General features: G+C 37.5%; 1 pseudogene across 1 annotated transcript; it reads right to left on the reverse strand.

The window, feature by feature from the left end:
• Nucleotides 1-12,060: 12,060 nt before the first annotated feature.
• Nucleotides 12,061-13,099, reverse strand: LOC311580965 (protein SEC13 homolog; annotated as a pseudogene). Its single transcript has one exon. The product of its transcript is annotated as a protein SEC13 homolog (transcript).
• Nucleotides 13,100-13,398: the final 299 nt, after the last annotated feature.

Here is a 13,398-nt window from a genome sequence, read left to right on the forward strand (position 1 = left end):
AATGGCAAGAGATACGCATTGTATATTCAAATAATACAGCAGTGAAACCAAGATTCAAGGGTTGTTAATCTCAAACATATTATGGGATTGCAGAGCAACTAAGGTACTGAGTGTCTCCATTTTAATTACCAGGGTTGGCAGAGGAATCCAATTATGCCGCTGTGTCCCCAACATAACCCTGTCTCTTTGTTTGCTGCTGGCAGATTCTCAGCATGTTTCGATCACCTTTGTTTATTTGTTTATTGACTGTTTAGATTTCTCCTCTCAGGCCCTCCTACTCTAATTTGAGACACAGTTTTTGGAGGTTTATTTTCACTGAAGGAGTAACTCATCATCTTGCAAGCGTGAAGTGTTCCATGCTAACACTGATTTTTTTTTTTTCGGTACTGTTCCCCAGTGGAATTCTAAACACTGGCATGACTGGCTCCCTGTAAGTACTGCACCATTGTTTCAATCTGGATGTCACAGGCATTGGTATAGTATGTGTTATTCTCACTTTAAGATTCCAACATGACTGGGAAATTTTAAACAGGGAGTAGAGTCTCATTGTGCAGGAATTCCCAGTACCATGTCAAACGACTCATGAGATTCATTTGCTTCTATGTATGTTTCTTTACACCATAAGATGCAGATTGTGAGAAAAGGTTGTTCTGCTAAATTATCCTACTTAGTAATAACTAAACAGAGATACTATCCATCTTCATAGCCAAAGAATGGAGTGTTTATTATGGCATTAGTGCCTTCCATCTTTCTCTCCATCCTGCCCTTCATCGTCTCTGCGATCCACTCTTCATTCTGTTCTGTACCAGCACTGCTCACCCCTGTCCGCCTGTTCTTCCTTAACTGTTCTAACAATTTGCTAATTAGTCACCTCTATTCTCTCCTTAATAGCTCTGTCCATTTCAATTTCCTTCTAGAAAACAAAGTAAAATCTTCATATAAGCTAACAGTCACCCTTCTCGGCATTCAGGTTATCTCGAATGTGCCTCTACTTAAAGCTTTTTCTCCCAGCCTTACTGTGTCAAACTCTACACATCCATCAAACTGATGTAGTGATGGTAACAAATTGCATAATACATTTTTCTACCATGAATTTTTATTGCAATTGATACCTACCGGGAAAAGTCAGTTTTCCTCCATAAGTGCCACTGGGCATATGAACTGCAACCCAGGGCAGACTACATGTAGTTGGCCAACACAAAAAGGACTCCATAGTTTTTTGATTATTGTTTTGGTTTGGGTTTTTTTTTGTGGGCACTTCTCATTTTATTTTGTTTTGATTTGGTATGCTTGTATTATTATGTTTTTGTTTGGGTGGGTTTTTTTTTTTTTTGCACTTGTTTTCATTTTTGAGAGAGAGAAAACACATGAAGTTTTGTCAATGTAGAGCTGGAGAGGATCTGAGAGGAAGTGGGAGAAGGAAAAACATGATCACTAAATACTGTATGACAAAATTAAATTAAAAACATATATACACACAACACATCTATGTTAAAAATTACATTAGTGTCTCTCACTAGCAGATCTTGTAAAGAAGCAACCTATCTAAAAGTCTACACTTAATTTTCTGCTTGGGGATTTTTTAAAAATGAAAATGAAATTACAAATGAGAAAAATAATTATCTGTAGCATATGAAATGATATTTGAATTATGTATGCATTATTAAGTAGCCAAGACAAACCAAATAATATACTTTGTCTCATTTTTGTGTGCTTCCCAAATATAAAAAATATACTCTCTCAGAAGCTGTCAATTACATAATCCACTGTTATTAAAAATTATCATCTTGTTTTGTTACAACTATCTAGAACTTATCCTTTTTTTCTGCCTAAAATTTTGTAAGGCTTGACCCTTATGGTATATGCAGTCTTTGATGACCACCATTGTATTGCATAATTTCATGAGTTTGACTTTATAAGAATAAAGACTTTTTATAAAAATTGACCAGGAAATCACATGGACAACAGACTTGAGGACACAAAAATATTTCCAAAGAAGCAAAACACAAACAATTTCAAAACGTCAGTATGTCTATATGAATCCTATCAATAATATGTCTATATTTATTTTCACATTTCTCTAATGGGGTATTCTACTCCACTGTAAACACAAATGTCAAAATCCTGGACAAATATATAAACAATAAATTATGTCACACACAGAAAATAAAATAGTCTGAGTCTGGCAATTTTGAGTATTAATCATAAATTCAGCCAGTCATAGTGGCACATGTCTTTAATCCCAGCACTCAGGGAAGCACAGGCAGGTGGATCAATATGAGTTCTACGCCAATCTTGTCTACAAAGCAAGTCCAGGACAGCAAAGGCTACACAGAGAAACTCTGTTTCCAAAAACTAACCCATCAATCAATCAGTCAATCAATCAATCAATAATTATCCAAATTCTGGACTCAGTTTTACAGAATATTTTATTGAAAACTGGTTTGAGATTATGTAGAAGAAAATGGGCAATGATTCATTGTATAAGCAATATGTAAATATATTTTTGGTGCAAGATTTAGTCAATAGATAATCTAAGTGCAGTTGAGTAGATTGAACTACAATAAAAATAAAATTGTACATAGAGCATTAAACTTTTCTGGTCATGGCTCACACATCTGACATTTCAATTTTGTTAAATTGTTACTCTGTAATTTTGAACCTAGCAAGGAAAATTAGCACAATGACATTAAGAATTGGCCTCCTGAGTATGCCAGGAGTGCAGGTTAGTAGATTTCCAAATGAGAAGATGAAAGAGACAATTTGCTACCTGAATAGTCACCCAAAACTCTATAATGTTGGAGCATTTTCTTCAGCCTTCTGCCCCAATATTTCTGAGAGACATATTTGTGAGGCAGGAACTACTGAGGGTTTGCTTACGCTGTGTAGGCAGAGTTTGGCCATCAACTCTGCTTGTATTCAAGCTTGCCCTTTTTCAGGCAGAATTCTGTCTGTGGTAGAAACAAGGACATTTTAGCCAGTGGCTTGTTTGCCACATTTGAAACCATCTCTATAAAGAAGTTCTTTGATGCTCATCATCCTCTTTGAGTTAGGTTGTGTGTTGCCAGGAATTAACCTGTCTCATTGTCAATGAATCATTAAAATAATAAAAACATTTTAACTGCCATATTCTGCATGTCTCTGAGGTTTTTGAAAACCATATCTAACTATCCTGCCTTATCTTTCTATAGAATCATATCTATCTTGTAGTAAAAGTAGACTAATAACTGAGATGACCATGAGTCTCTGATGGAACTGAAGACCAGGTAGCTGAGTTTTACAATGAAGTTAGTTGTTTAGGGGATAAGAGTTTTTTTTTTAGGTATAGATAGATATTTTAAGTTGATAACGACAAGATGTGGTGGAGATTGGTTTATATTCAGAATTTTAGATGCACCAAGATAGGAAAGAGGTTTTCTTCAAGACTGCGAAATACAAATAGCCAGAACACTAAGAATGTAACATTTATATAATTCATGATTGTGTCATGGTTCTTCTTGCTATAGGTAGTCTATTTTATGTATGTGTAATAATATAAATGCATATGGAAAAAAGAAAAGAAAAAGGAAAACTCACTCTAAAGATGACTCAGCATTCCTGTTTGGCTCCCAAGAGCACTGTGCTCCTGATCATGATCAGTTTTGGCGGATACATTAATTAAACCCTCCATGTAGGAAAAATGAAAAATAAAAAATGTTTAATAATTAAAAAAAGAATTACCCACTGAGTCAATTAACAAGGCTATTCAGGCTCATGGAAACTGAAGTGGCAAACATGGGGCCTGTATGCATCTGCACCAGTTTTTTTTGTGTATGTCTCATGGCTTGTCACAACTCCTAACAGTCAGGGCAAGTCTTTTGCTGCTCCTGGTACACTTTTTCTTATCCAGAATCAATATGAGGGCTTTCGCTATGTTTTATTTTGTCCTGTTTGGCAGTTATCTCTTGGAGGCCTACTGTTTCCGGAAGAGGAAACAGAGGAGCAGTGGACCTGAGGAACAGCGGAAGTGTGGAGCTCTGAGTTGAGTGAAGGGAGCGAAACTGTGGTTAGGACATATTGTATGAAAGAAGAATCTATTTTCAATAAAAGAAAAAAATAGGGCTCTGGCTATTTCATATCTCATCTAGAGCATCAGAGCTTATGCCATAAGTGCTAATGATTAATGATTCCACATTTTAGAAGGATATTCATACATCATGATGAAACAGGTTGAGGGAAAGCAAAACAAGCCCACATATCATATCCAACTGAATCTGTGCAGATGAAACTGAAGGTCCGCTGGTGAAGAGAAGGTTTTCTCAAATGATTTGGAAAAAGCCCAGCATGAGTGTCTCTGTCAGGTTTTCTTATCTCCCTGTAGATGACCTCCAGATAAACTTAATATCTCAAATTCACCCTAATTTAGAGTCAGAGAATTAGGTATCATGAAGGACAAAGTGGCTTCTTACTCCCTCACTGCAGGAATACCTAGATGAGCCCAAGGTTGACATCAGTATGTGGAATCTTTTGAGAGCTTGGCCTATTAACATCAAGAGTTTCAAAAGTAAAAGAAAATGGCCTCCAGGGTCCTTGTTGTAGACACAGGACAACTAGCCGTCTTAGCATTGGTGGGGTAAATAAACCCCAATGTAAAACTTGATGAATTTTTGAGATTTAAAACAAAAAGAAAGTTGTGTTCATTTGAACCAAGTGGATGTTGTAGTCATATTAACAGTCCTGGCCCACTCCAGGAAAAAGCTTTTAGGATTCAATGTCACCTTCCTGTGGGTAGCCAAGCATAATATATTTCATAAAATTTATGGTGCTTAATGTCAGCAATGGCAGAAGACAAGGCTAGCAAAAAAAAAAATGACACTGGTTCCAAATAAAATAACTATCTTATTTTCCATTGTAACTTTTAAATACTTTTGATTATGTTTTAGTTCATGTGAAAAGCAAGAAGACAAGAGAGAGTGTCAAAAAGAAGGTAAGGATGAATGTATTTACACCAAATCTCATGAGGCTTGAATTCCAGAGCCCCTTCCTCCTAGAGGGGCCCTGAACCAAATATGGCCTCCACAGTTGATTTGTGAAAAAGAAAGCTCAATCCATTTATCCACAAATTTCGGGAATTCCTTGTTTTTAATAGCTGAATAGTATTCCATAGTGTATATGTACCACAATTTCTTTATCCATTCTTCTATTGAGGGACACTTAGGCTGTTTCCATGTTCTGGCTATTATGAATAAGGCTGCTATGAACATGGTTGAGCAAATTTTCTTGTTGTGTGCTGGAGCATCTTCTGGGTATATTCCAAGGAGTGGAATAGCTGGGTCTTGAGGAAGCCCTATTCCCATTTTTCTGAGATAGCATCAGATAGATTTCCAAAGTGGTTGTTCAGAGGAAGGACAGCAGGTTACCAAGAAGAGACTTGATACCCTATGAACATATACAGGGGGAGGTAATCCCCCTCAGGAACAGTCATAGGGGAGGGGAATAAGGGGAAAATGGGAGGGAGGGAAGAATGGGAGGATACAAGGGATGGGATAACTATTGAGATGTAACAAGAATAAATTAATAAAGGAGAAAAAAAAGAAAAAAAAAGAAAAAGAAAGGTGTTTGGTCTCCATCTTAGGTAGGCTGCAGGATCCATAAAGAAAGCCATGAGAATGACATTTAAACAAACAATAGAAGAACTTGCTGTTTTGTATGGATTTTTATAAATTTACTGAAAGTTAATCCAAATCTGTGGAATAGCCTTTTGGTGCAGGGAGATTAGAATGTTAAAGGCTAGAGAACATGTGATCTAGTAGGTTTAACCAGTTCAATACTTATGGTCTGGTAGAAAAGGAAAGCATACATTTCAGTTTTATACAGAGTTTTATGTACAAATTTTATAAGGAAGCAAATTAACCTAATTTATTTCCATGTTTAATATCAAAGCTGGATTTTAAAGCAACTTTTAATGATAGCATTTTGGGAGGAAGGAGGAAAGGATATGAATACACAACCACAAAAACATTTCTTATTGCATGGTGTCATGTACAACTAAGGTGTGAAGAAGGTAAGATGTTCAAAGAATACACTATGGCTGAAAGGCAAGCCCTGAATAAGACATTAGTGTCACACCCCTCTAGGACTCAGATAACCTCACAGTAGAGGTGGAAAGGGCTGTCAGACAGGGAGAAAGACCGTCTTTCATCATGACACTGCTCTTTCACTCAGAATTTCACAGCTGCTCTGGGACTCCACAAGATTGGATCTTTCAGCAGTCAGTCATGGATAGGGGAAGGGCTCTTGAGACCCAACCCCTCCCACCTGAACTGTTGACTACAGATAGATTCTGGGAGAGAGAGGACTCTTGAGTTGTGTGCCACTGGTGAGCCCACGAGGGTCCAATGGATAGTTCCAGACCCACAGTTATACAGATGGTCTTGGTTAAGCTCAGTGGGCCAGAAAACAAACCTCAATAACATGACTGTGGGAAATGGATTTGTAGGGGAGAGATTCACGGGGGTGGTAGGGCATAAGAGAGAATATGAGGCGATAATAATAGCAATGAATATATGAAACTATCACAGACAAATTTAATCATTAATTAAAATTTCTTATAATATTCAATTAAAAATAGCTTCCCCCTTAGAATGAAATATTGTTGAAAAAAAAAACGTTTAAAGTAAAAGTGTGTGTAATTTTTAATTCTGATTAAGGTACTGTAAATGAAAAGTTTTGCGCTAGATAAATGTCATATTCTAATGTCATTGAGAAAATAGCCAAGTTGCAAATAAAAGAATTCAGCACAGATGGGTATTATTGGTATTTATCAAGTGTTAATAAACACATTGCTTAAATTTATTATAAATGGAAAGGGCAGAGGAGCCCTACAAAGAAGAAAATTATAAAATAACAAGCTGTGATGGTTGCAGTAGTAAAAATTGAACATAATAAAGAACAAAACAATTTTAGCTGAAATTAAAACACAATGAACCATCAAGCTGAGAATGTAAATAGAGTCCTATTTTATTCAACCATAATATTTTTGTTTTCTTATTTATCAGGCTATCCGTGCTATAACCTGCCCCCACTAGTTAAAACTAACTCCTCTTTTATGAGAACTATGTTGCTTTTTCTTCTCAGAACATTGTGCCCTCAGGTCACATTTGTGACACTTGCAGTTGCATCACAACCTCCTTGGAATACACAATCTATTGAATTGGATTTCCATTTGGACATCTTCCAAAGCCATTGCTTTGAGAGTGGTTCACAAACCATCAAATGGTGCAGGCTGGCTTAGCATAGTTAGTTTCCTGTTGATGGTAAGCATGTGGAAGCATCAAGATTGTAAGTGTAATGTTTCTCTGTGCAGACAGATTAAACCGCATATAATGCAGCATTTATCTTCAGTTATACTCAAATCTCCCTACAATGCAATAGATATATCCATTATAGCTCATTTATGACAGACAACTGATAACAGCAGAGAATTGAGAAGAAAAGGCAGATATGGCCACATATTTCCACAAGCTGGCCACAGTGGCCAGTCTTCTCTTTTACTGAAGTTTTCCTCCAGTGAGTAATGTGATTTAGGGTTTGATATTCTTTTTACAGAAGTATGATATCAGATAAAGGTAACTATCTTTGAAACTAGTATATCTCAAAGAAAAGCAGAGGAGCAGTAGGCAATATAAAGATATTATGGAGACAATGTGTCAGAAGACTATGGAACTTGTTCTGATCCAGTTTACTAAGGCAACACTCAAATGTTATGCTACTAAAGAAATATCTGACCTTGATACCAAAATATCCCTCTGAAGTTTCATGTACAAAGAGTTTGCAGATTATATTCATTCATATATAACCATTCAGCATGGCTTTATGTACATGAATTGTGGTGAAATTTGCCTACCCATTTCATGTTATTTTTCATGAGATCCAGAACCTCAAGTTCTAACAGCACCATGCAGTCTCCATGGTCTATGAAGAACAGTGCTTACAGTCATGTAGTATCTACTTGCTCCCTCCTATAGCTGTAGAATGGAATACCCAGGTAGGTCATCTGACAGCTTGTTTGTGCTGTTTTGCATCTTGTATTCATTTACATCACAGGAAACAAAGCTGTTTTGATTTCCCACCAAGATTCATGAAAAGAAAGAGCTTAAATGTAAGAATAAGTAAGCTTTTGAGTCATAGATGAAAGTTATTTTGTGATATTTTATAGGATTAAATAAAAACTAAACGTTTAGCACCATAGCCCTTGTGTTTCAGATTTTTCCCCCCTCTTACGCGTACACTTACTTCCTCCTTCACTGCAAGGTGCTCAGCATTTCCCACCAAATATCTATCTTCAATTTATTAGACACAATAGCTAACCCCTTAGAGCACATTAATTCTCCTGATCGATCTTTTCATAAAACATATGTGTAACTTTTTCTCAGAAGTATCCATCCATCTGCTCCGTTTTGTCTAAATTGTTCATCACACCACAACCTTGGCCAGCTGAACCAAGCTGCACAGGGAACCATTTCTCACTGAAATCAGAGCCTTCATGAGAGGGAAGGCTTGCTGTTTTATTTAGGTTTTTAATAACATAATATTTTTCTGTTACACTAACATGAATTTTCATATCATCCTACAGAACAGAAGACATGCATACATTTTGAGTGATTTGCATTGGTTAGCGGCATGTGGCAAAGCTCTCTTGCAATTTTGGGGTCTGATCTGAAGCAACCTGACAATCTTTAATTAACAATAATAGTTTAAATCATCCATTCAATGAAGTAATTTCAAGACATTGTACTAAGCATATATTACATTTGTGGGGGAAGTTAGAGGAGACGCAGGAGACATGGAATGTGCTTTTATGGGAGTTTTTGCTTGCAAAATCAGAATGAAAAATACATTATAATTCCAGAGTGTCAAGCTTTGAAAAAGCAGTGGGATATTGGGGGATGACAGTCTGACACATGAGCAAGAGATCACAATTTGCACGTAATCTATTTAGAACAAATATAGACATGATCTGGAATAGAGGGAGGTAAAGTATGGATGGAGTATGGCAATTATGGGTAGAAGAATTTTGGAGGTTGGGAAGAGGTAAGGCCAAAGAAAGTAAGACCAATATGCAAGTTGGCTTAGTAGTGTTTGAGCCATGTATATCTTATATTTTCTTTTAGCTGTGACTTTAAATGTTTAGACAATTCTGGGCAAAGATAATGCAAAATAATTTACATATTTTTAAACAAAATACATCTATGAATAATAAACTATAATGGGGGAAAGTGGGAGCATTTAAGTACCTATTAATATACCAGTTAAGTATATATTAGACTAGTTTGATTTGAAACAATGAAACAAAAAATAGTATTCAGAAGCATAATCACTAAAGACTATAATTTCAAAGTGTTGTTGTCTGTGAAAGTAACTCATATTTCTGATGTGATATCTTCTTCAAGTTTCCTAAACATGAATTAATACTGTACCCTTAGAAAGACATTTTCCAAACAGATAAGCTCAATACAGGTAAATTATATATTTTAACTATCACAGTTCTTTAAATTAATACAATGTTTTCAGTAAGAAGCAATGATTTAGCATCTTTTATAGCTTTTTAGCAAGCATTTTGTTAGTCTTCATTAAATTTCACAAGGTGATTCATTAAATCTTTGAACTAGGTATTAAGTTCATGTTTTTTCTGGTGGACACCTTTATTCTCAGTACTCAGGAGACAGTGGTAGGTGGATCTCTATGAGTTTGAGGCCAGCCTGATTTACAAAGAGGGTTTCAGGACAGCCAGTGCTGTTATGCAGAGAAACCCTGTTTTACCCTGTCTCCCCAACCCAGAACAAGAAAAGGAAGAGAAGGAGGAGTAGGAGGAGGAGGAGGACGAGAAAGAGGAGGAGGAGAAAGAGGAAGGGTTTTAATCATGGAGCTATGATTAAATGTATGATTTGGAGGATCAAGTGTAGGCACTAGTTATTAAACTACTTTTTATTTGGGGTTCCTTAAGCCTCTGCCTCCCTTCCAAGCGTCCAATCCTAGATAGGAGAGAAAGAAAGTTAGAAGGGACTTAGACCCCTTTAAACTTACTTGTGGCTGGTTGTGGTTAAAAAGTTCTTTGGGAAAATACCAATTTCAGTCATCAGGATGTCCAGCAGTCCATCAGAACCAGCAAGCTTCTTTTTGCATCTATCTCCCCAAAGCCTCCTTTGTCTATCAGAGCATCCCTCAAAGCATCCTCCTCCTTTCTCTGGGCTCTGGTATTTATGTCTCTGAGTCCTCAGAATTAAACTGTGAGCAGCTGGCAAAGACCATGCCCCACTTTGACCCACAAGAGTTAGTTATCAGCTGTGCATTCAACTAAAAGCAGTTCTATATCCCACTCCTGGGATTAAAACAAAAGATGTTTATATAACATAACTGAGTTTTTTAATGCAACCAAAACTTCCACTATATTCAAATGACCAATGATAATATTTTACTTGAATATTCTCTGTTATATTTCTGCATTCTTGAAATGATACACAGAGAACTAAAGGATGTAAAAAGCTGCTCCTCCCTGTTATTTTAAAGAATTGAAGTTATTAATAAAAATTTAGTAAAAAGTATATTTTAAAGGTTGGGACAATGGTACACTTCTGGAAAGATGAAGTAATTATACCACATATTAAATATAATTTAAAAACTCCAGGTTTTACATTTAAAAAACATAAGGAGATTCAGGAAGATTTTGTTAAAGATGATAAACTATGAGTCTGAGGACCTAAGGGAGAGGTTGGAGAATAGCTTGGGTTCTTTGCAATGCATGTATCCTAGATAAAGAAGCTGGTAACCTACTAATGTCAGTTGGTACTTTTCCTTAACCAAAAAGAAAAATCTGATGAAAGGCATAATGTTAAAATATGTCCCAGCCCACAGGACATGTCAAAGAAGGTTCCCTGGAAGAGGGAGTGGGGATTGAAAGAGAGGGACAGAGAAGTGAGAAAAATGAAACCAAGTCTAGAGTGTCATGATCAAGGCTTACTTTATTATGAGTGAGTATGGTTTATACAGCCAAGACATCACAAACTCTATTACAACCTCACTGCCCCTGCCTCGAGGCCAGAATACAATCCTCTGAGTAGTTCCCTGTAAGAACTTCCTTAATACTATGAGTAGTTCCCTGAAAGAACTTCCTTATTTCTTGGTTGGTGCCATAGTTTGAACAGAACCCCTGGGCCAAGATCCTCCCATCATAATGTTCTTCATGCAGGTTTCTAGGACCCTCTGGATCCTTCTATTTCCCCATTTTCCCATACTTCTCTCACCTAGAATCCCAAATGATGTCCTCCCCTCTGTCCCACTTTCCTGGTAAGTGAAGACTTTCATGGGACATGCCCCTTGGGCTAGTGTCCAAGTATAAGTGAGTATATACTATTTGAGTCCCTCTGCTTCTGGGTTAACTCACTCATTATGATCACTTCAAATTCAATCCATTTGTCCACAAATTTTGGGAATTCCTTGTTTTAATAGCTGAGTAGTATTCCCTAGTGTAAATGTACCACAGTTTCTTTATCCATTCTTCTACTGAGGGACACTTAGGCTGTTTCTTTCAATGGTAAACAATCTGAAGATGGCCTAAACACAAGCCCTGCTTCAGCAAAGGTCAACAACTTGAAGGTCACAGCATGCAGCCTAAGCACAGGATTTCTAGTATGGCTGCATTTAGCGTGGCTCCCCACAGGTGACACAATACTGTGGTGCTCATAAAAAATTATATATGTGGATAAATTGTCATTTCAATTGCCTGTAAATTATTTTGCATTCAGACATATAAAAATATAGCAATGTACAGTTTTTCATGTTCAGTAGTTTTCTTTTTTTGTGCAATATGATTTTATTAGCTTTGAGACACCCTGAACCAAAAGATAGCTTAAAAATGGTCCTAAATTTAAAAAAATAATACTCCTGTGTTCTAATATGAATATTTGCATCTGGCAATTAAATTGCTATACACATGGAATCCCAGTAAGGCAGGTGAGCATCCAGCATTGTGCCTGTGGGTACTTTTGGGTGTGGAATCCCGCGAGCATTTGAACACTTCTTCCCAGTTGTTTGGATATTGTTCCAGTATAGGCAGTTGTGAAAACAGGAAGACCTGGATGCCTGTGTTGTCACAGCTTGTTCTGTTGTCCCTCTGTGATGGAGGCTGACACAGAACCCTGGCTCTTATTGACATCACTGATATACGCCACTGTTTATCCACTGACTCCTTCCACAGAGTCACCTTGTTGTCATCACCCTCCACAGCCAGGATGTTTGCTGTGATAAATCACCTCACATACCACACAACATGCTTGAACTTGTGTAGGAGTTGGTGACCACATGCTGCCTGAGGCATCATCACAGGTCCAAATAAACCATCTTGAGAACAGCTAACAATGGTGCTGGTGGACAGGACAAAGGAAGCGGGGCCCAGGCAACATCTTTAAGCCAGTCACTGCGTGCCTCTAGATTTTCCTCCTCCTTCCACTGACTGTCCCCTCCTTACTCCAGAGAGCTTGATGAGGTTGTCACAGCCACTTGATGCAAACGTCTTGGTGTAGTTGGGTTTCGGCCCTGATGATTGAACTATAAGGCCTCCAGAGACAACATCAGGGGCCCAACTGACAGCATTACAGCTGATTGTGTGAGCATTATTAATGTTCTTCCCTTCACTGGTCTTCCCCTGTATTAGCTCAGCAAGGAGATGGCCCCATCTGAGCTCCCACAGGCTGGGATCAGTCTGCAGTCATGAGGAGCCCAGAACACAGAGTCCACTGAGGAGTCATGTCCTGAGTGATCATGAGTCTTCTCCCATGTCTCATTTCTGTCTTTCCAGATAATGACTTTCTAGGTATAGGAACTGGAAGCCAGGATATTATTGCCCACATTGGGTGGGACCAGGCCATTTGCCAGACTGGCCCTTCATGTCCTCTGCAATGAGGATAAGCCCTCTATTTAACACACCAAAGATTTTGAAGGACCTGTCATAAGAGTAGGTTACTAGGCCATAATAGTCCATCTGTGCATCAAGAATCATGAGTTCATGAGAGGTGTCCATGGTGTTCATTACTGGCACCATAGCGGCAGCCGGGGTGACTCACAGCCTCAGACCTGGCAGATCAGAACCTTCAGTTGCTTTCTTAATTCAAAATTTGTGTAGTTATATATAGGTTGCAAGTATTTCAAGAATATACCTTTAAAGCTTAAACATTGCCTTACCCCCCAAAAATTACATTGTTAGTTTTTCCCTTACTGTGTGTGACATATACTTAGAACTAATTGTGTCGACCTAATATTCTTCTATGAAATGTTTGCAGTTGTGTCAAGAGTTTGTTCCTTAGGACTTTTGAATGTGGTAACATCTTAATCTGGAACCAATCATCTTAACACAGGTAGATT

This window comes from Acomys minous, assembly GCF_964271855.1.
Source record: "Acomys minous genome assembly, chromosome: 13".
Lineage (NCBI taxonomy): Eukaryota > Metazoa > Chordata > Mammalia > Rodentia > Muridae > Acomys > Acomys minous.